We start from the raw sequence: 24,031 nt of genomic DNA, 5'->3' as shown, positions 1-24,031 counted from the left end.
CCTTTAAGTAGGTTCCCTGCACACAAATCCTACTTCTCTGTCTGCTTTGGAAGAAACATTGCCTGGAGCAAGCTCTCTCATGTTGCTGATTCAGTGCCCTTCTGAAAAAGCGCTTCCAGCTGTAGAGTCCAGAGAAGTTGGTGACTGTGTGGGGCCATTGCTCACCCCAGTGGGGTGTCCTGAGTACAGCTCAGAGGAGACAGACAGAAGAACTTCATCCGGAGTCTCTGTGTCTCAGAGTCATGTGTTCTGGGGATCTGACCCACTTTGTGATGGTTAATTCAGATTGTTACCTTGATTAGAGACATTCAAGATATCTGTGGGAGCAGAAGGTGCTTCCAGAGACAATGAGCTCATTAGGGCCCTGAGTTACTCAGTGCTCCAAACCATTGATGGGTACGAAATTGGTTGTATTGTCATAAGGGGGTGGAACTGTGGGAGGCAGGGACTAGTTTGAGGAAGCTGGTCACTGGGAATGTATCCTGGAAGGTTAAGTCATGCTTTGGCCCTCTCTGCTTCCTGTCTAGGGTGATGATAGCTGCTCGGCTCAGCTCTGCCCTCCCCACCAAGATGAAACCATGAACCAAAATAACTCTATTCCTCCCTTATGACATTGTAGGAGCAAAAACACTCCATGGGGCTGGAGAAATGGCTAAATGGTCAAGAGCACTTGCTGTTCTTGCAGAGGACTGAGGTTTGACTTCCAGAACCCACAACGAGTGGCTCACAACCATCTGTAACTCCAGTTCCAGGGGTGACTTTCTGCTCCCCTCTGAGCCTCAGTTTCCCCACACATAAAGTAGGACTCATAGTGTCTATTTTACAGAGGTGTTTCTGGATATTCAGCAATGGTTATAAGAAGCCTTACACTAAATTCTACATAATAGGAAATGCCAAACAATAGCTTATAGTCCTGTGTTGTCCTTGGCTGGGAAGGGGAGGCTTCCCAGCTGGCCCAGTGGTTTTTTTCAGCATGTACCAGTTTCAGGGCCTTGATTGCATTCCATGTGAAAGCCTTGCAGACCAGGTGTCCAAGCTGGCAGGTGAGCCCTCCAACCCTCTAACACAGAAAGTGAAAGGCCTTGAGCAGGCCTGTTATTGCCCTGGAGAGTAAATGCAAATTGAATTAAGTGAGCATTGTGATGGGGAAATGTGGTGAGACCGCAGAGTGACCTTGAGTGGGGGTGGGAGGACTGAGCATGGTCGGCAGCTGGGAAGGTCTGCCCTCTGCGTGGCCTAGCTGGCTCCATCTGTGGGCTCTGAAGCACTGACTTGGGGGTTGGGGGCTTTGGAAGCAGGAAGTCCATTCCGGAAGTTTCCACTGGGACAGTCATGGGACATTTTATGTCTATCCAGTATAACAGCCACGTAGAGCATCATGGGAGCACTGTTCTGTTAATGCTTCAGCCCCGGCACAGCCTGCACCAGGCCCTATTGGAGTCTGTATTTCTAGTAGAGGAAGTAGAGAGTTTCTGAGCAAATTCTGGGAGAAACCTCCACAGCACTCACTCTGTATCTGTGAGAGATTTAAGAAAGCCAAGTCTCTTGACCTCTCTGAGATTCCATACACCATGTTAAAGGTTTGATTTCTGAGTGCGAAAGGGACCTCTTGCCAGCTGTAAGAGAATGTAGAGGAGCACCACAGAGCTACAGTGGACAGAGGGTCTGACTGGATTCTGCACTCACCCCACAGGCAGGGCGATCCAGGCCCCAGGGCCCTGCCCTAACCATTACCCACTTTGTACCAGACATTACCCCAGTGTCTGCTTGCACTAGGCATGACCGTTAGGACCCATCAGAACAAGACCAACAAGGATCAGATGTCTGGGAAGTTAGAATGGAGGGCCCCATGGTAAGCTAGTATGTAAGGGGATTATCGTGGAGGAAGAGTGGCTGGCTTGAGAGAAGAGGAAAGGGTGCAGACAGGAAAAGATGTGCAGAGGGCAGGAAATGGGTGCAGAGGGGAGGGGTACGGGGGAGAGAGGGTGGGGTACAGGGGGAGAGGATGGGTGTAGAGGAAAAAGAATGGATGCAGAGGGGAGAGGGTGGGTACAGATGGAGGATAATGGGGTGCAGAGGGGAGAGGGTGGGGTGCAAAGGGGAGGGGTACAGAGGGGAGAGGATGGATGCTGAGGGGAGAGGGTGGGGCACAGAAGAAAGAGGGCAGGTGCAGAAGGAAAGGGAAAGGACAGGTGCAGAGGGGGACGGCAGTCTTCTTCAGGGATGTGGCTGTGGGTAGGGTGCCCATGCTCTGGGGACACCCCCACACGAGTGTGCATGCAGGCAGCACTATTTGGACTCACTGAGTTACATATATATATATATATGAAAGCCGAGGATAATGGGGAAGATGAACGTATTGGAGACATACGTGGGAATGGGTGAGGTGATTTGGGTTGGAGATACATTGTATATATACACTAATGGAATTTCAAAGGATAAATAAAAATATTCCCTTTTATGTACATTGGTGTTTTGCCTGAGTGTGTGCCAGTGTGAGATGTCAGATCACCTAGAACTGGAGTAACAGACAGTTGTAAGCTGCCATGTGGTGTTTGTCTGTATGTCTGTATGTGAGGGTGTTGAATCCTGGAGTTACAGATAGTTGTGAGCTGCCATGTGAGTGCTGGGAACTAAAACCTGGGTCTTCTGGAAGAGTCGCAAGTGCTCTTAACCTCTGAACCGTCTCTCCAGCCCATAAAAGTGTTATTAAAATACCCTAATGTGGTCTCATGTGCATTAATAAGAGGACTCTCTCCCACTTCAGCAAGTGGTCGCTTCCATAATAACGCCCCAGACACGGGAATATAACATTTGGGAAAAGGCTTTTGTGGAAAAATCAAGTTAAAATAAAGACCCACTGTGACTGTGTCCTTAAAACCAAGGGAAGTTGGCACACAGAAAACACCATATGCAGAACAGAGTTCTGCTGCCTCAACCCAAGAAGGTACCAGACACTAGGAGACCTGGCCCAGAGTCATCTCAGCATCTTCTGGGGCCTAGGGCCCCATCATAGAGTGGTGCTACACATCTGGCTTCCGGGATGATGCAGTGCTCTCCTCAGCTTGCGTTCCTATGTCCTTGGTACTTAGCCCTGTCAGCCTCAGCACTCCAGTAAAAACCCTGTGATCTGAACATTAAAGGGGAGTTCCTAGGGCCCCGGAGGCTCTTGGGGTGCTGGTCTATTGTGTAACCATTAGTAGATACTATAAACATCACCCCTGAAGAGAGCAAATGTCTGGGTCTATGGATCTGGAAGTGAAAGAAAGCCAGAGTGGAGAGGTGAAGCGACAGGGTGAGGTAAGGAGGGTGAACTGGAGCCAGAAGCCTTTACTCTGAAAATCAGAACCTGTGGGATGTGGAGTGCTGTGTGCCAATGCTGGCTTGCATTCCTGGATGGGTCTCCGGACTGCTGGCTGGGGACCACGCGCTCACATCCTGACAGGCAGGAGCATGGTCTAGACTGAGACAGTGGCAGCATGGTCCTGGGTGAAGGAGCAACCAGGGGCCTTCACCCAGGGACTGGTGTTTCCTCTGTGAGGAAGGCTGCTTGCTTGGGTGATGGGGGAGAGGAATGCCAGAAAGTCTGAGAAAAAATGGGAGGCTCCCAGGAGGCTATGGGTAGTAGAGGCCCATCTGGAGCTGGCTGTTCCCGAGAGACAGCGGCACTAGGCACTGAGCTGTGCGACTCTCCTTGGCAGTGCCCAAGAGATGTCACAGTGATAGATCGCAATGCCTGGTCTAGTATGGAACAGAGAGAAGGCAACGAGGGACACAGGTAGAGAGAGGCGTCCAGGCAATGCCTTGGGAGCAGCTGAACAGGCTGTATGCAAAGTAGCAAGTAAGAGGCTGCCCAAGCAGGGACTGCAAATGGGCTGGAGAGGACAGAGCTGCCACATCCTGGCCTCCTCCTGTTCCCCAGGCTCCTTTAGGAGGTTACTAAAGAGGTAGTGACACAGCTCAGCCAGGAAAGGCACTCACCTCAAAAAGCTTGATGACCTGAGTTCAATCCCCGGAGCTCATGTAGAAGAGACTGACTCCTGAAAATAATGAAGAAATAAATTTCTAAAAGTTAATGCCTTAGTTTGGTTTTCTGTGATAAAACAGCATGACCAAGACAACTAGGACAAGAAAGGGTTCATTTCAGTTTACACATCCTGGTGACAGTCTATCACTGAGAGAAGTAAAGACAGAGACTCAAACAGGGCCGGAACCTGTAGGCAGGAGCTGATGCAGAGGCCATGGAGGGGTGCTGCTTACTGGCTTGCTCCCCATGGCTTGCCCAGCCTGCTTTCTTATAGAACCCAGAATCACCAGCCCAGGGATGGCACCACCCACAACAGGCTGGGCCTTCCCCCCTCAATCACTTATTAAGAAAATACTTACAAGGATAAATGTTCTATCCAGTATGCAAAAGAGGTGATTGTGAAAATGAGCAATAAACAGAGCTCTTACACTTTACAGATGTCATGATCTGGGCCGGAACATGGCTCAGCAGGTTCAGGCACTTGCGGCCAAGCCTGACAGCCTAGGTTCCATCACCAGGATCCATGCGGTAGAACATCAGCTTCCACAAGCTGTCCTCTGACCTTCCCTCAAGTGCCATGGCATGTTTGCAAATACCCTGAAATAAATAAGATGTAATAACAAGTGTTAATGTCACAACAAGCCCACAGGGAAATCTTGGCAAAGGACACATCCAGCTGATAAAGGGCCTGAAGCTCTCTGTAAGAGCTCTCAGAACTCATCCATATGGAAACAAGCAGCCCAATTAAAACCTGGGAAAATGATTTAAGCAGATATAACACATGAGTAAACACAAGCACACTCATACACACTCACATACATGTACACACAATACACACACATACACACACACTCATACACATACACACAATGCACACACATACACACAATAGCATGCACTTGAATACACACACGTTCACATATATACAACACACATATAAACACATATTCACATACAAATATACATACTCCCATATACATACATACTCCCACAAACACACATACACTTACAAACACACATGCACGCACACACACATATACACACACATACATACAACATATATATACACTCACATACACATACATTCACATACACACAACACACATACACATACATGCACACACATATACACTCACACATACACACGACACACACACAAGCACACATACATTTATGCACACACAGTAATAATTTTAAGAAGCAGAGCGCTCCTATGGCAGGTGTAGGGACTACGGCCATGAGAGGTAGGCAAGGCCTGAGCTTGTGGCATCTGCAAGGGTGTCAGGTGCCTTTCTTGTCGGCCTCCTTCACTTCCCTGCACTTAGCTTCCTGAGTTCCGATCTTGCACCCCACAAGTCTTGAGGAGGGATGATATTCCCCTAGCCTCTGTCACATTGGGGTGCACACGGGTGACCAGAACTCCTCAGTCGAGAGGAAGCCAGAAGCCAGTAATAGAGCCCTCCTCAATCGGCGGCATCAGGTGGACCCTGACTTCATGCTTTAGGGGCAGTGTGGTACCCAGCGGCACACCTGGGCGCCTCAGCACTTGGAGGAAGCAGGTGTGACTGCACAAGAGCAGATCTGAGGTGGCTGAGAGTCGCATTCCCAGCAGCTCGGGCTCCAAGCCGGGACACCCAACTTCCCCCGTGGCCATGAGCACTGGACCACTGTGGAAACCCCAGAGACATAGTGGCACCTCCCAGCATTCTGCAGGCAGTGAATGGAAAGGACCAGCTGGTGATTCAGTCAGAACGACCACCCAGCACTTCCCCTCTGCCAGGCTTCGCAGTGGGACGGCATTCACTCTGGCTTCCATTCTGTTGCTCAGAATGTCCTTCAATAAACCCCGGGATAAAAAAGTGACCCCGGGGGAAGGAGGAGGTCACCTTCCCTTTTTCTGAGTCATTCCGATCTGGGAAGAGTGCCTAGCCTGGAGCCCGGAAGTGTTTGTTGCCACCCACCTGTCTGGGCTGCCATTTGGGGGACCCTGGCTATTTCTGGCATCAGAGAGGCTTGGATCTGTTCCCACCTCAGCCCCCTTGGCTTTTGACAGGACCTTTAGGGAGGCAGTGTCTATTTATGGACTGACAGGATATTCTTGCTCAGTGTTGCCCAACCCTAATGTGGGGCCCCACGGTGCCCCTCCCCCACCTCTCAGACCCACTGGTAAACACTGGAACCTCCCAGCCAGGAGAACAGGATGGGTGGCCTTGAGAAGTATCCTGGAACCCAGGCTCTGCTCTTGAGGTGCCATCACACCCCCTATCCTCTCAGGGGCTCTCCCAGTCCCCCTGGGCCCACGCAAGGGCCCAGTGTGTGGCTGCGTGGCTTCTCCATCCTCCATTTCTTATCTCTCCCCATCAGCGTTCCTCAGAGGCCTGTCTCTGGAAGGTGGAGGCTCCCTTGGCTCTCTCTATGGGTGGTCCTATCCCTTCTGGACACTAGAATCAGCAATCCTAGTGCCATTCATCTCTTGGGACTTTCAGGAGTAAGACTCAGAAGGAATGAGATGGGAAAACCCTCTCCTACTTCCTAAAATTGGAATGGGGTTTGCCTGAACAGTGGGAAAGCAGAGACAGGACGCTCCATGCTGGCCTAGGGCAGCAGGAGCCGAGGTAGCCATGTGGGTGTGTCTGGTGGAGGGAGGGAGGGATTAGGTGCATAGGAAATTTGCAGAAGACTAAAAGGTCTAAAGGAAGAACACACTTTGGAGGGGTCACAGAAACTGGGTTCACAGATGTCCACAGCCAACCTGTGCCTATAGAGAACCTGAGTACCTGCAGATGGGCAAGTCACAAGTGCCACCATATCCTCCACCCACAGGACCACAAACTCGTGGCACACGGGTGAACAAGCCGGATGCAGGCCAGTGCACCATCCCACATGGCAGGTGTTTATGTTAGTCCTGTCAGAGAGCAGCAGTGGTCGGGGGCAGCATCTCCTCAGCCAGGATGGTGCCGAGGCTGTGTCTGAAGAGAAGAGAAGCTGGTCCTAGCAGCTGAGACCAGGAGAGACCATTCTCAGTGGAGAGAGCCAGCAAGTGTCTACACGCTGTGGACAGCCATCCAGGTAGCACAGGCCTAGAGGGTGAAGCAGGGGACAGAAAGGGTCAGGGGGTAAGGGCACCAGGGTTCAGACCCCTCAGGCTTGCCAGCACAGGAGGCTCAGGTCATACGCCCAGGGCCATGAAACCATGGAACGGTTGGCCATCTTGAAAAGCCCTCTGGACAGAAAGTAGAATGGTGTTTGCTACCAGGTTTGTTTTTTGGTGGGGGAGGGAAGCGGGGCTGTTCACTACATAGGTGACACACAAGCCCCACCCTCGAGTGTTGTGTTTGGCGCTGGCCTGGCAGATCCAAGATCCTGCATTTGTCAAAACCCATAGAACTGGAGACCACAAACCCTAATTGCCCCGTGTGTTCATGTAAAAACAATTATTAAAACTACCCATTCAGGGGCTGAGGATGTGGCTCAGTGATAAAGTGCTTGTCCAGGATGTGTGGGGTCATGGGCTGGATTCCCAGTACTGCATAAATCGGCTGTGGTGGTGTGTACCTACAAACCCAGTACTCAAGAGGTGGAGGCGGGAGGGATGGAAGGTCAATGGTTTCCTCGGCTGCATATCAAATTCAAGACCAGCCTGGGCTTCACGAGACCCTGCCTCAGAAAAAAAGAAAAATAAATCATTTCAACAGCTCTGTGGAAGGGAGTGGATGGGACAGGGGGGCCACAGGAAACAAGCTAGGTTCTCTGGGACACCCCAGGCAAGACCAGCTGCGTCCTGGCAGTTGGTAGCTGTGGAGACATGAGCTCGGGTTGTTGACCACTGCGAGCCTCCATTTCCTCAATGGGACATGCGTGACAATCCCCACCCGAGAGCTGTTCCCACGGTGGCAACACTTCCAACTGAGCAGGACCTAGCTGGACAAAGTGCTCCTCACTTAGAAGTGGAGAATGAGGGTACATTTTGCCGTGGGCTGGAGAGGTCCTGTGGCTGCCTCAGGATGGCTGGGGGTGAGCTACCCACCCAGAGACCTGCTGCAGACACGTTCAGAAAGCAGTTGAAGGTGAAGTGGAAAGAACTGCTCAGCCATGAAGGGCATCTGGTTACCTGAGCTCCCACCCCCACCGCTACCCCCACCGCTACCCCCACCCCCTGGCCTGCGGGCCCCCTGACGTCACCTTCCTGACAGAGGAATGTAGCCAGGATGTTGTGTGTTTAGAGTTTCTCTCCCAGGGAGGCCCAGGCCTTGAGCTGGGGCTAAATCAGGATCTGCCTGAAGTGAAATGAAGAGTGGGAGACAGATGGTACCTGGAAATCCCATGATGTCCCAGGAAGTACAGGAGAGGACAAAGGAACACTCCCAGTGACAGGCAAAGAACTAGATCAGCAGGGCTGGGGTCCTGCTCCACCTCAACTGCCAGTTTGCTGGGCAGCCTGGAGCAAATTCCTCACCCTCTCTGGGTAGGAATGAGGTGGGAGCTTCAGAGAGCCACAAGTTCTTCTTATAGAAGGATGCTGTTGGAGAGGAAACACTGAGCGAAACTCCAGCGTCAACCTGATCAAAGCATCCTTCCGGAATCAGCAGTTTACCCACCTGGGAACGCCAGATAAAAGAGATACGTGGCTGGTGGGAACAAAATGGTGCTGCTGTGTGGAGAACGAGCCGAGAACAAGCCTGCGGCTCCTCCCAACATTAACCACAGAGCTGACATACAACCCAGAACTGGCCTGAGCATAAGGCCAAAGGATTGAAACAGACTTGAGCAAGACCTGACAGATGCATGTTCACGCCACATAGTTCACCACTGGAAGGAGGAGCAGCAGCTTCAGAGGGAGCAGTGCGACCCCACCATGGAAGGTTATTCAGATGTGAAAAGGTCAGAACCGGATAGATACTAAAGTGGAAAGGAACTTTGTCTTATCCATTTGTCAAGTAGAGGAAGCTAGGCTTGCAGGTTTCCATGCTGGATGGTTTCATACGTACGGGATACACAGAACAGGTGACTCTGTAGAAACCAAAGTTCAGTGATGGACAGAGCCTTGTGGAGACAGAAGACTGGAGTGACTGGTTAGTGGGCAGTCTCCTTCAGGGCTGGTGGAGGTTTGGGGAGCGAGGCAGAAGCGTTGGGCTGTCAACACTGAGAATGCTACTGAATTACACCGAAAGACAGTTCAGTGTCTTGGGATTTTTCTCTTTTCATAATGGAGGAAATGAAGGGTGCTTTGAGCTCCTGCCAAAAATGAGGCATGATGCAGTGGGGCTGGTGGCTGCCTCCCGGCTGTCCCCTGATGGATGTGTTCCTATTCTCACCACTCCCATGGGGACTTGCAGGTGAGGAGTGGCTTTGCTGGGCTGAGGTCAAGGCTAGCATTGGTGTTGTCCCCAGCCACATGCCTGCTGCTTCCCCCCCCCCCCCCCCCCCCCGTGGCCTTCTAGCAACTCTCTTATCTAATCTTACAACCTGCAGGGCCGATTAACACACTATGAAAGGACAGTGTGCTGGAGTTCTGTATACTAAATCTCGGATGACAAGGGACCAGAAGGCAGAAGGACCCCCCACACACACACACCTGTGACAAATCACAGACACAGACAGGAAGAGGCTCAGCGCAGAGACGGTGGAGACATTGTGTTGGGCCAGAACGTGTTAGGACGGGAGTGAAGGGACAGTGAGAGCAAGTGGAGTAGTTTTTAGTGGGCTAGCCACCTGGGCAGTGAAGGAGCCAGCTGGCCGACAGGCAGGACCAGTGGAAGGGCATAGAGGGACCCCCTGCCTGCAGTGTCATCAACCACTATGCCACAGCTGGTGGTCAGGATGACAAAGTCTGGATTTGGGACAGGAAGGGAAAATTCTAGGAAAAAAAAACAAAAAACAAAAACAGAATCTCTAGGTTCCTTCAACCCCTTCGAATCCTCCAACATTCCAACCAATTACACCTGTCTCCCCTGTCCTAGGCCCCTCCTGTCCTTTGAGAAGTCCCCAGAAGACACCTTCTAAGCCTTGCTCCACTACTAACTAAAGATGAGGGAGGGAGAGGGGCTGGGGACGACACTATGCCAAGATGCTCAGACAGCTGGGTGAAGATCCCAAATCTGAGAGAAGAGATGGCATGAGGACCTAGGCAGATCAGCCCCCTGGAATTCCCAAGCAGAGCCAGGCTTAGGGGAAGAGTCGGAGGGATGCCGGGAACTGGCTCTGTAGACCCCTGCAAAGTACTTCCCAGATGGAAAGGCCCCAGCCAGTGTGCTGGGCCTCAGGAAGTGAGTAACTGCCTCTCCCTGCCTCCTGGCAACAGCACAGGCCAGGGCTGGGAAGCGCAGCAGCTGACTAGTATTGAGGGAGCCTTCCCATTGATGGCTCCACCATCCTCAGAGGGACAGGCCTGCGTCCTTCTTCCAGAGAAGCAGAAGAGGTGGGCAGAGGACAGATGGGTCTTCAAGCAGCACCTTTTCTACCTCACCCCTGCACTGGGAATTGCTAGGACCTCACTTGTTTTTAGTTTATTCATTTACAATCCATTATGTAATCATAGGCAAGAGGCCCAGTGTATCTCCTCATTGCTGAGGAAAGGGGCCCAGGCAAGGGGCCCATTGTATCTCCTCAGTGCTGAGGAAAGGGGCCCATTCTACTCTGTGCTAAGGTGATCCTAACCATGAGGTGTATTAGCTTCAGAGAGGGGCAGGAACAGACTTGTGTACCCATCTCAGTCCTATAGAAGGGATAGATGTCAGAGCCAGAATGTACCTTCCAAACCCTGGCAATTTCACCCCTTCTTCCCGGGGTCACCCGTCAGCACATGAGGTGTAAAGCCTCAACTAGAAGTGGGGGTGCCTGGCTCAAGAAACTCAAAGTGAGTCTGAGACGGGGTGCTCCACCTCGATCCACGCTTCACACCTGCTTTGGACTCTGAAAGAAGGCACTCTTCCTCTAACATCAGTGGCCGGAGGCCCCATCGCATGCCTCCTGCTCAGGCGCCTTTCCAGCGCTGGCCACCCACTCAGACGAAGTAAGCTCAGGGAGAGCAGGGGAAAAAAGATCCACTTCTGGTGGAATGTACCAGGCTGAGAAGGGGAAAAGGTGAGCTTGGCCTTGCTGTCACATATCAGGGTCCCCTGCTCAAAACAGCATGACCGATGGCTGGGGTTGGCTTGTAAGGAAAACATAGCGAAGGGTTGAGGGCTGTAGCTTGATGGGGAGGTAGAACTCTTGGCCTAACATGCATAAGATCTTGGGTTCAATCTCCCAGAAAGGAAGAGAAGGAAGAAACAACAGAGAAGGGGGAGCTGGGTGATCAGCTCAGTAGCTCGGGATACAAGCGCTCGCCAAACGAGATCCAGACTCTGAGCCTCACCTCAGCATTCTATCACTAAAGTGAGCGGAAACAGCAAGTGTGAGACACCGTGTGTAACATGATGAGCATAAGAAGCCAGCTGTATAAAACACATAAATATGTATAGCACGTACACAAACGCATACAGACTCACACACACACGGACACCCCCCCACACACACATCACATTTCTAACCGCTCCAAGCAGTGCCCTCCCCAGGGTGGGTCAACTTCTATCTCCTGCACGGAGCTCCAACAATGGAGAACTACAGACATTAGGTCTACCGTCAGGTTTGGAGTGTGCAGGCGTGTGCATGCAGGTAGGCCAGAGGCCAACCTTAGTTGTAATTCTCCAGGCATAGATAGTCACACTTTTTTTTTTTTTTTAAGTTTCTTACTGGCCTGAAACTTACCAAGTAGGTTAGGCTGGCTGGTCTTGGGGCCCCAGGGACCCACATTGCCCCTCCTCCTCCCCAGTGCAGAGATGAACGCACACGCCAGGACAACACCACAGATCTATCTCACAGCACTCAGGACAGGCTAGGAAGCCTCTCTCAGCCTCTGCTGCCTCCTCAGGCTTCCTTCCCTGCTGTGAAAAGACAGCATAATCCAGAGAGTGCCCACCTCCATGAACAAGGGCCAACTCTGTGTCCCATGATGCCCCAGCAGGGCTGGGTAGGAGACCTCCACTGGGCATCTTGACCCTAGGCCTAGAGAAACAATTGTGGGAGGGCCAGTGTCCTACAGGGTGACAGTTAGACAAACCTGTACCTCTGAAAGCTAAGGACCGACGTGAGGAACGACCTTTGCATCCCGCCACCAAGGCGCAACTCGCTGCAAATTAGAATCACCGCGGTGGCGGTATTCATGGAAGGTTGTGCAGATTGCCTGAGCGGAACCACCCCCAAAACGGGGAAGCCCATATTTAGAGTGGTGTCCTGGGGACATAGCTGAAGGAAGATCCTCGGCTTGACTGGCCTCCTTCTTGCCTCTGGGATGATTTACCCTGTTGGTGCTGATTTCTTCAATGATATCAGAGCCAGACTTTCCAGGCTTCCCTAGTAGACTGAGTCCAGCAGCTCTCCAAGGACTGTCTGAGTTTTCAGACTACTGGGGTACCCAGTCTTAAGGACCAAACAACTACTGGGTTCTCAGACTCTCAGGTGTGTGTGAGAGAGAGAGAGAGAGAGAGAGAGAGAGAGAGAGAGCTGTTGTTACTATTTTCACATTCGCCAGTTTAATACATTCTTTTAACACACATGTATGTAGACAGGTGGACAGTTAGATGATAAATAGATACATACATACTTACATAGATATAGGTAAGTAGGTAGATAGGTGATAGACAGACAGACAGACAGAGAACTGGAAATTTTGAGGACTTCTTTCTCACCAACACAGAGAATGTTCTGGAACACTGTAGCATTGTTCACAAATGTAGTGGTATCCTGCTTCGTGCTATTAGGTTGGGTGAGAACTCCTCCCTTCTCCGTTCCAGTTATAGGGTGCACACTGAGTGTGGGTAATAAGCAGCAGTAAGCTCCTGCCCTTGAGTCTCCTAACCCCATTCCCCAAAGAAAATCAACCAGGCCTGGTGCAGGCCATGCAGGAGTTGGTGAACACAGATGGGACGTGGTGCATTCTCAGGAGTCCCCAAACAGCCTTCCAGAAACCAGGAGCTACCATCCAGGGCAGAGATCACAGCCAGTGCAAAGGGCCAAAGTTAAATGTGATCCTGCCACGCGTGGGAAGCTGAGAGGGCATCCTGCAGCTAAGGCACAGAAGGCTGAAGTGGCAGAAAATGGCACTAGAGAAGGGAAGCAGGGCACAGGAGAACCTGTGCATATTGTGTAAAGGTCCCTGGCTGGGTGGGGACACTGTCAGAGCTTCATGGGAACATCTGACCTTCTCCATTGCCCTCCCTGAATGCAGTGGAGGGCTGAAGGCTGGAGTCCAGTCCAGGCCGAGCCCCCCCCCCGTAGCCCCCACGCAAGCACACAGAGTGCTGACCATGTCAGGGAGCACTCAGAAAGAGTTGAGCCAGATTTGCTCATAGCAAAAGGAAACTGTGAAAAAGTGGGATAAGCCAGAGAGGAGTGGTTACCAGTTCATAAGGAATGCTTTGAAATGACTCCACAGCCCATTCTGCCCTTAGGGACTGGGCTGGCATGTGCCCGCCTCTTCACTTCTGCCTGCCTACGGATACGTGAGGTGAATGGGTGGGTAGATAAACCAGTGAGTGTAAGGGAGAAAGGAGAGGGCAATGGGGGAGGGAAAAAGAAAGGAGAGAGGGAAAAAAAGAAGGAAGAGCAAAGGAGAGAGGAGAATCAGGGAGGAAGGAGGAAAAGTGGAAGAGAGGAAAGAGACAGGGGCTGGTATAAAGACATGGGGAGCTAAATTGAGGACTAGGCCATTCATTGATAGTGTCAATAAACAGGGTTGAGGATATTGTATAAGATTTCTAGATTCATTTGACAGTTGGGTGCAACCCCAAGCTGCTAGGCTGAAGACACAATCTTGGTGACTTGTTGCATCCAACAAGAGAAGAGTCTTCCCAGTGCCACACTAGGGTTTGCCCCAGAGGCAGGGTGACAGCGAGCCAGACCTGTAGGGGCAGCTTCTGGGTGGCATGTGGGTGGAGCTAGCTGAGTCTCCCACACTCCCTGAGGATTATCAGCTCTGAATATTCTCATGATACAGGACTTTTCACAGCTGGCCCCAAGGTAAAGAGGGCAGGTGCTCCCCACCAGGGCGAGAGCCCAGTGAGAAAGGAGGCTGGAATGTGAACTGAACCAGCCACTCCGCCGAGACTACAGAATGCAGACAGGAGAGAGGGGCTTTTCAGGTTTTGTCATTGGTTTTTGAGTCTGGATTTCACTCTGGAGAGCCAGGAGGGCCTCTAACCATAGACCCTGTAGCTTCAGTCCTTTGGCTCACCAGTCCAGCTTCCTCCTCCGCTCCACGGAGCTCTTGAAGGGACCCTCCCTTGTGACCCTTCAGTGCTGTGGGAGGTAGAGGGGGTCGTGGTCTTCCGTGCAGAAGTGGGTAGGCACACAGCATCTGCATCCAGTGTTAGGCAGTCTACATGTCACTCACCGAGTTGGTAGTCAAGCCGGAGGTGCAGAGGAAGCAATGGGACATCTGTTAGCATTCAGCCGATTCAGCCGGCCTGCCTTCAGGGTCCTAGCAATTGTCATCACCTGCCACCCCTGCCAGATACACCAGGAGTGTGTGGAATTTAAGGACCTCCACCTCTCCAGCTCTCTGTCTGTCTCTGTCTCTCTGTTCCCTCTCCCCCCTCTGTTTCTCCTTTTCTCTTCGTCTCTGCCCCCTCCCTCTCTGCCCTAACGGCTCACTTACAGTCCCTACCCTTTCCCCAGGCCCTCACTCCTCCCTTCCCACAAGATCTGTTGCATGGCACGGGCCGCCATGGTGCTCCCCCTCTCCGCCACATCGCACCATCCTAACAACATCCAGGTCGGAAGAGCCTTGACTCAACCTCAGTTAGTCCCAAACCAAGCCAGGGCTAGATCTCGGCCCTAGATCCATAGCATTTCTTAGCTTTAGTCTCTGCCCCCATCCCTAAGGCGACACCGTTAAATTTGATCCCTGATGTGTGGGGTGGGGAAGGACTACACGGTAGCTGGGGCTCTGTCTGTGTGGATTCCCGGCTTCTTAGGCTCCTTCTTGACTAGTCTCTGGCTTCCCCTGTACCCTCCGCTCCTCTGATCTGGAGAGAAAGGCGCTGTAGATCTTTAGCAGATATTCAAAGAAAATGAGGACAGCCAGAGCTTGAAAGTGGAGGAAGAAGCTGCTTCTAAATTTCCCAAAGGAATTCAGTGGCTGGCAGGGGCCCCAAGACAGCTCCCCCAAGAACTTGGCCAGCAGTGTGTCCCTTCTCTGAGATGTATCCTAGTTTCTGCCAAAGCACCCTTGGGAGGTATGCATGACAAAGAAAAACAACAACAACAACAAAAAAAAAACACGCTCAGAACTCCCCTGCCCAACTGGCTGCCTTCTGTTTACACCCTTTATGCAAATGCCCAGTGTTTGCACCTAAAACTCAGAAGCAAAACAACCACAGGAGACCCAGTATCGGTAAGCAGTGTTAAACACTGCCTGCACGTGGTCCCCCGGTGGCCACTCGAGCTGCAGGGGAAACTTTTGCAGCTCCAGGCTCCCCCAGTGTGCACACCTGTGGCCATCCCAATTTGGCCCCACACAGCTAGGGGTCCAAAAACAGCCCAGCTAGGAGCTGCTGGTGATCCCGGAGCAGGGAGCTGAGCTGGGCTAGAGGTGGAGGGGGGAGGTGCTCAGGAGAGTGATGACATCACCGGCCAGCCCTTGAAAGATGAGCTGTTCCCAGTGCCACTCCAGTTCAACTCCTCAGAGGAGAGAGTAGGACTGTTGGGGACAGCACTGGCAGGCAGGACCTGGACCGAGGGGCTCACTACAGCACAGACACGGCTGGCTCCGGGAAAGGTAAGTGACTGGCAAGAGCTAGTCCATGGAGAGCACAAGTGGCCAGCACAGAGAGGTCCTGGCCAGCAGCTGGGACTGAGTCTCGGGCTCCCAGAGGTTCTATGGTCCTGAGGGGTTGTAGGAAGACTCCCTTTCTCCCCTAGCTCTGACAAATGGCTGGAGGAAGGGTTACCGTTACTTGCAGACAGGGGGATTTGGCTTGTTTCTTCCAATTCATCTTTTCCCCGTGAGTGACCGGTGGTTTGGGCTCCGTGTAGACACCACGGACTAAAGCAGGAAGCATTGAGCAAAAGGCGGCAGGACAGGTGTCGAGAGTCTGGCTTTTCACTCACTGAGCCACTGATGGTCTTTTGTGACCCGGGAGAGGTTTTCTCTGTCTGCAAGGCGTGCTTTGGCTGCTCCTTGGAGAGAAGGGTAAGACAGAAAAGAGACTTTGCCCCCACTGTCTGTTGTACCTCATGTGTGCCAGTGGTGGCAGTTTTAATCCACAAATCTTTGTGTCCCTCCTGCTGTGGTCCTCCTCCTTCAAGGTAGTGGTTAGGAGTGAGCTTTGTGTGTTGTCTTGGATTCAAGTCCCAGCCCTGCTTCCACCCCGAGGGTGACATTGTTGATGAAGGTTTTATACTCAGGACCAGGGCCACACAGAAGAGCCAGGGTCCCCTTCTAATGCGGAGACAGAAATGTGGTCACCCTTCGACGTGCCGTGGGTGCAGTTTGACTTACTTGGGTTGCCGGGTCGGTGGCTCCTCGGCCCGTGTGTGGGGTGCGGTGGTGATACTCGTGGGCCAGGCAGGTTAGAATGCGCCTTCCTGAGTCACAAGCTGCCTGTGGCTCTCTCAAAGAGTCCACAGGAAGCAGGAGCTCTGGAGGGGTGTGGTGTGGTGCCGGGCCAGCCACAACTCCTGGCCCTTCTGTGTCAGATAAGGCCTTATAGAGGATCTGATCCCCCACACACACACACACACACTGCTCTGTGCCCGGACAGCGGTATGGGTGCTGGGAACACCCCACAACTGTGAGACTCGGGAGCTTAGGGAGTGTTCCCTGTTTTCCTCTGCTTGGATGGGGGCAGGGACAGGCGGGAAAGGAGGGTTGGAGAAACTATTAAAATGGAAAAGCACATGTGCTTGGCTGGCAGGGGACCTTAGGAGCTCATGCCAGCTCTTCCCTGAACTTCTGCACTGCAGCTTGATGTATTTAAAAAGCCCTTGTAATCACGCCCTTCACGCCCCCCCCCCACAGATGGGGAAACTGAGTCTGGAGGTAGCAACAACCTCACAATGTTCTTTGCATATTGCCAAGGGAGTCTCATAACTTTATGGGATGCAAGCTCTGTCACCTTTGAAAAAGGCAAAGATACTGTGGCTGAGCCTACGGGAGGACGCTGCTCTACAGGGAATCCATTGGATGCCAAGAAAAGGGGACCAAGCCCAGAATAACTGAACCATGTGACCTCTGTTCACACAGAGACTGGCTGGACAACCACTTCAGGGTGCCTAGGGGCTGCCTCTGTCTGCTGTGCAGCTGTGGTCAGGAAGGGGCTGCATGGGCCAAGAGAGGGTCCTATAGATTGCCAAGACCTGGACTTCCAGAGTGAAGGTGAGAACTGCACATCTATGTCCATTCATGGCACATACAGTTCTAGGCTCGAGAACTGGGCCTCATGGTTAGTATTTGCTGAATAAGTGAAAAGTTGGACGGATGGATGAATGAATGAATGAATGTGCAGTGGACACACTGGAAGCACTGAGAGCACTCAGTTTGTTCCTAAGTTAAAGGAGCTGGCTTGGATAGGCGACACTGTGAGCACCTCCCTGTGATGTCCTGGAGGAAGTTAATACATAGGGACCGGAAGGGCGGGGAAGGGGTTAGATGAGAATTGTTTGTGCTTTCTGTGAACCTACAACTGTCCTTAGGAAAGGCTCACTGATCAGGTGGGCCTGTGTTTTGCTGTAAGAAGTCAAAGGTCATGAGTAAAAGGATCAGGGCTCACTGACACCAGGGAGCCAACTGATCAGTTCCAGCATGTCCAGAAGTTCCCAGCTCATCATATGCAGCTATCTTAGCATGCATGCTGCCTGGACCAGGAAGCTGGCTGTTGCCCATGGCCTGGTCCCTCTCTCAGGCTCCTTGGGCATCGGTAATGAGCTTTCCCAGAACCACAGCCCATGCATTGTTGTTAGGATCTACACGAGTCAGTTCTCCTTGCCCTCTTTAGATGGAATGTCCACAGCCCTTCATCTGCCCTCTGTGAAGGGCTTACATGACAAGCTCTCCTGGTTTCCTGGGAAGCCTACACCCAAAACACACACCCAGGCTGCATTCCAGAGGAAACTGAAGAACCCGTCTTTCTCTGATCCTCCCACCAAGGTGGGGTCTCTAAGACTCTGGAGGCCAGAAAACTTGGGACCCCATAGCCCCCTCCCAACACTGTCAGAGTTCAAAGTGAGGTAGAAGACGTAAGATGTTGATTCAAATCTCATTGACCTTTAAAAAGTCAAAGGTCATGAGTAGAAGGATGTCTCTCTAGGTCTCTGCTTGTTTGCCTGTGATGGGGATAATCGTCCCTATTTCAGAGGAGCCCTGCAAAGTTCCTTAGAGCACAGACTAGAGGAATAGCCCTGAGAATAAGAACCCTCTCCTCCCTTCTCCTTTCCTTTCCTCTCTTCTCCTCTCCTCTCCATTCCATTCCATTCCTCTCCTCTCCTCCCCTCCCCTCCCCTCCCCTCTCCTCTCCTCCCCTCCCCTCTCCTCTCCTCTCCTCTCCTCCCCTCCCCTCTCCTCTCCTCTCCTCTCCTCTCCTCTCCTCTCTTCTCTCCTTTCTTTACCTCTCTTCTCCTCTCCTCTCCTCTCCTCTCCTTTCCTTACCTCTCTTCTCCTCTCCTCTCCTCTCCTCTCCTCTCCTCTCCTCTCCTCCCTTCTTCTGAAGGTAAGTTAGAATTGATTCCGTCCTTCCCCTACCACCTGGCCTAAGGCAAGTGATTTAGCTCTCAGAGCCTTGGTTCCTTCTGCTATAAATAGTAGTTGAATCAGAAACCACCTAAAAATTCAAATTGGAAACCCCCTGAGAGCCTGAAGTGCGAAGGAATAGCCCTAGCCTCCCATAGCAGTGCCACTGGGAGGCCAGTCACAAAGAAGGTAAGAGGAAGAGGCAAGCAGTAGTAACGTCCTGAAGAACAGCCAGTGTGCAGGGGCTTCTGGCTTCCGCAGAACCCACAGTGAACTGTAAAGTGCCAGTGGAGTGTGGGATTCCCGATACACCAAAATGTTAGCATGAGGGATGGGTTCTGATTTGGTTATTATGTGCAGCATGCATATGAGCAGTCGCTGCGATGTATTCCATAAAAAAGCACTTATATCTCAATTTTTTAAAAAAGTGATATCAAACAAGGGCATACCTCAGAGCATTTGTCTGGCATGGGTGAGGTCCTGGATTTCTTTCCTAGAACCTCAGAAAATGAGATGGTGTGGTGGTTAGATTTTTTTTTTCCATTTGACACAAGCTATAGTTATCTGAGAAGAGGAAACCTCAATTGAGAAAAATGCCTGCAGGCAAGCCTGTGGGACATTTCCTTAACTAATAACTGATGTGGAAGGACATCCACTGTGGTCAGTGTCCTGCCTGGGCAGGTGGTCCTGGGTTGTATACAAAAAACAAACTGAACAAGCCAGGAAGAGCAAGCTGGTCATGAGCTTCCTCCACGGTCCCTGTTTCGGTTCCTGCTGCCAGGTTCCTACCTTGAGTTCCTGTCTTGCTTTTCTCCATGGACTGTGTTCCAGGAAATGTAAGCCAAACAAACCTTTCCCTCCACAAGGAAACCAAGACAGAGGGTTTGCTCAACTGATGTATGCAGAGGTAAGGGCGGTGTAACTGGGAGCATCTGTGTGTGTCCCCACACGTTGATATGGACATCTGCCTGTCAAAGCCAGGAGACATCTGGAAAGAGGAGGGATGGGATGAAACGAGACACCCTTGTAGCCTTCAGGGAGTGAGGAATGGGGCTAGTTCATGCCAGGAGAGGCTTAGGGTCACTGTGCTTTCTTTTGAGTTCTTTGAAACTATCATGGGCATACGAGTCCCTTTGCAGACATTTCAATGAAATCTTAGAAGCAAAGCAAACGAGAATAGAAATAAGAAGACAAGCTGGGTGCTGGCTCACATCTGGAATACCAGCACTCAGAAAGCCAAGGCAGGAGGATTGCCCCAAGTATGAGGCCAGCCTGGGCGACCTTGTGAGTTCTGCACCAGCAGCCTGGGTTTACCTATATCTCGCTAGGTATAAAGTCGGGTGGGGAAATCGTACGCCCATGCAGGCGGGCACCCAGGAGCCAGCAGAGCGGAATGGCAGTGAGGTCAGGGGTGGGGTCGGAGGGTGGTAGAACAAACTATCCTTGGGTCTTCAAACTATCCTTGAGTCTTCAGAAATCTTGCTGGGACTGAGTAGGAAATCTTGCTGGACTGAGTATTCACTGAGCACCTACCACAGGATGCTTGGCTCTCTGTTGAGCCCTGGAGCTGGGGAGGGAGTTTTTGAAACCACCTCTACTAAAAACAGACTCAGGCGCATGGACTCTGCTCACACAGACTCAGATCCCAAGGAGAGGTTTGTCTTCCCTGGGGAAAAGAAAAAGAATCTTCTTGATTATTCCAGCCGAGTAGGAAATTCATCATGTTAATTAATTTAAGAAAGGGGCAACATTATAGAAAAGATGCTTATGATTAATGAAGCCTTCTAATTAAAATCTAAACTATGGCCCTAAAGGTGGTTGGAGCTTGACAGTAATGCTTGACAGTGTTTGAAATAGCTGCTTAGAAAACATAAGCAGTTTGCAACTACCAGGAACTAAAATCCCATGTAATTTCACCGAAAGCTGAAAGTGGAAGAGCAAGGGAGGAAAATGAGAAAGGTGCTAAACGTTTTCACCTCGTTCTTTTCAAGTGTGGGTTGTGTGTGTGTGTGTTTGTGTGTGTGGTGTGTTCATGTGCCCTCACTACACAAGCACCTGTGAGACCAGAGGTCAAACCTTGGGTGCCTTCCTCCATAGTTCTCTATATTGTCAGAGAGAGGTTCTCCCTGAACTTGGAGCTTGCCAGTTGGTAGACCAGCAGCCCAGCGAGCCCAAGGGATCCTCCTGTCCCCACCTCCCCCAGCACATAGATTACAAGGACATACCCCAGCTGTATGCATACATAGGTGTGCCTGCCTTTGTGCGTGCGCTCATGTAAAGGCTGAAGGTCAACATTTGGTGTCTTCCCTTGTTGCTCTTCGGCCTCGTTTTTGAGACAGGGTCTCTCACTCCATTTCAGTTGGACCGGCTGGCCTATCCCCTCGGAGATTAGGTACATGTGCCTTTGTGCCCAGCTCTCTTGGTTGTTGAGGATCCAAACGTAGGCCTTCAGGGTTGTGTGACAAGCACTTTACCCATGAAGCCATCTCTGCAGCCTCAGTTTTTTTTTTGTTGTTGTTGTTGTTTTGTTTTTTATCATATCTGAGAGAGAAATCATTTCTCTACTCATGTTAAATCAACAGATACAGATTCTCATGCTTGTCAGTAGTTTTTAAAGACAGCCATTAGCAGAGTAGTAGAAATGGCACCCATGACATGGCCCTTACATTTGCAGAAATCAACTGTATGTTCCAGGCCTAACAGAAAATTCTCAGCAGGTAGAGATTAATATTGATGGATACTTACATATAAAGCTCTGATAGGACTTATTGCCAGCTTGTACTATGGAAATTAGCAACTGATATAAAATCTTAAAATTTTTAGAAACTCCTCCAGAAACTCACTTATCACAGAGCCACAGTGAAATTGCAGATATTTGAGAAATGACCAACTCTTCGGTAACACTACTTAGGGAACTTGGGGGACACAGCCAAGGCCACACCAGAGGAGAATTCATATTTTCAGAAATGTTAGTTACCTAAACCACAAGAGCTGCAAACATGAATTCATTCAAATTCACTTTAAAAAAAGATCTACAGCTAAGCTGGGCTTGTCAGCACAGGTCTGTAGTCCCAGGAGGCTGAGGCAGAAGGATGACAAGTCCAAGACCAACCAGTCTGGGAAGCTCAGTAAGACACTCCTATCTCAAAATAAAAAATAAAAATTGACCCAGACTGAAGCTTTGTAGGAGAGTGCTTGTCTCGCATACACAAAGCCATGGGTTCAATCCCCAGCACCAGCAAAAAAGAAAAAAGAAAACCTTAATTAATAATAACCCAAGAAAATAGAGAAAGACTAACTGGAAAGAAGAAAAATTCTATATCAAAAAATTTGCCAGGCGTGATGGCGCACACCTTTAATCCCAGCACTCAGGAGGCAGGTGGATCTCTGAGTTGGAGGCCAGCCAGGTCTACAGAAGGAGTTCCAAAACAGCCAGAGCTGCACAGAGAAACCCTGTCTCGAAAAACAAAAACAAGCAAACAAAAAAGCTATTTAGTAGAGGGGCCTAGGAACTGGCTCTTTCTTTGTTGGTGTACATTACACATATATAAGGGTTTTATTACAGCATCCTCCTACGTACACATGTGTCACATGCCTGCTCACATTCACTTCAGTCCCTTCTCTAATCCTCGCTCTGAAGCAAGGGCTGGAGAAGGTAAATGGGGGCTGTGAATGGCTCTGCAGGAAACAGGTCAGTTGCTGGATGGCTCGGGTGGGTGGTCAGTAGGCTAAGCTGGGACCAGCAGTGCCCCAGCCTTTATGGAGACTACCCTGGAGAAGTAAGAGCTGCTCAGAAGCTCTCTTCCCGTCTGGTCCCGGGTCAGAAGGCTCCTCAACTCCAGAAAAGCAAGCAGAAGGTGGCTCCTTTATTTCAGAACTCCTGCCTGGATGTCACCTGTCTCTATCTCAATTCTTTACTGGAGTTTCTCTGCCCCAAACTAGGCTCATAGCTGTGCCTCTCAAAAATAAGAGGCCCAGTGATTAGAAATTAGGACCAACTGGTCTTGTCTGACAGTCTGGGGTTAAGCTCTGCTTATGACTTTTGGATACTGACTTCTCTGAGCCTTTGCTTTCTCATCCTTATGGATCAGGATGAGGACCCCTCCTGGGCAGATAGAACAGGCTATGTGAGAGCCTGCCTACCTGCCTGCTATGTGCCAGGATTGGGGAAGTTGGTTTATTCCTCTCTCTCTCTCTCAACTTTTATTCTTCTCTTATACTCTACATCCCAACTACAAATCCCCTTCCTCCACTCCTCCCATCTCTCTCCATACCTTCCCTCTCTCCCTCTCCCAGATCAGCCTTCTCTGTTTACCAAAAATAAAAATAAAAGAAAAACAATTAAAAAAAAAAAAGAGCAGGCTTTCCAGGGATATGCACCAAACAAGACCTAGCAAGATATAAGACTTAAAACACTTGTTGGGTCTGCTCTGGAATCATCCAGATCAGAGACCTGCACCCGCAGGAGCTAGAGTCTAGGGGGAGGTTTTGAGTAGACTTCACGTTCAGGACCCATACATACCCTGTGAAGCAGAAGGTGGCCTAAATAGGGGAAAGGGCATGGTATGGGCTGGAAATGTCCAGGTATGCCATACAGTGCTGGTGGAGAGGACCATTGCCACCCACACCTGTCACTGCCGCTCCTGACAAACCTGCTCTGTAGGTGAGGTGTCCCTACCTGATAGTCTGTAAAGTTGACACAGTGGCTAAAGCAGCGTTGGAACCTGACCTGGCTCTTGTGACACCTGGACTCCCCAGATAGGCAAAGCTATGGATATAGGCATTGGTAAGGCCACCGGGGCCTTGGGGGAAGAGTGCAGGCTAGTTGAGAACGGAATGACCCTGAGGCCCCAGCTAGGTACTTCTCCACAGTGGAAGGAATCCCAGGGTTGCCTAGACTCAATGTGCCTTACCTATCCTCTCTCCCAGCAATGGATGATCACCAGCCAAGAGGCTTTGCTTGCAAGTGGTTTAGGGAATTCTTTCCCAGAGTCCCTTTGGTGCCTATGACTGAGAGAATGGCCCCTAACTACCCAGAACGATCCTTGGATTGGGGGGAAGCGAAAGCAACTGTAAGGCAAGGAAGCTAGAACCTGTGAGTGACAGGGGGATCATGCCACAACCCCGCAGCACCCTCACACCAACAGTAAAGCTCCTTACCCTACAGGGGAGGATTCGGGCTCAGAAAGCAGGTCACAGCATAGGCAAGTGGCAGGGATGGGATTTGAATGCCATTT

The 24,031-nt window shown here is 51.0% G+C and overlaps 1 protein-coding gene across 1 annotated transcript in view; it reads left to right on the top strand.

Annotated features, from left to right (window-relative positions):
* Nucleotides 1-15,756: 15,756 nt before the first annotated feature.
* The window catches only part of Bdkrb2 (bradykinin receptor B2), a 28,563-nt gene continuing 20,288 nt past the window's right edge, over nucleotides 15,757-24,031 (top strand). Inside the window, exon 1 of the mRNA XM_055593237.1 lies at nucleotides 15,757-15,845. The gene's annotated coding sequence lies outside the window, so the exon portion shown is untranslated. The remainder of the gene's footprint in view (nucleotides 15,846-24,031) is intronic.

The sequence above is a fragment of the Psammomys obesus genome, unplaced genomic scaffold (assembly GCF_907164565.1).
Source record: "Psammomys obesus unplaced genomic scaffold, mPsaObe1.curated_primary_1811, whole genome shotgun sequence".
In the NCBI taxonomy this organism is placed as follows: domain Eukaryota; kingdom Metazoa; phylum Chordata; class Mammalia; order Rodentia; family Muridae; genus Psammomys; species Psammomys obesus.
This window is presented reverse-complemented; position numbering and strand designations above follow the sequence as displayed.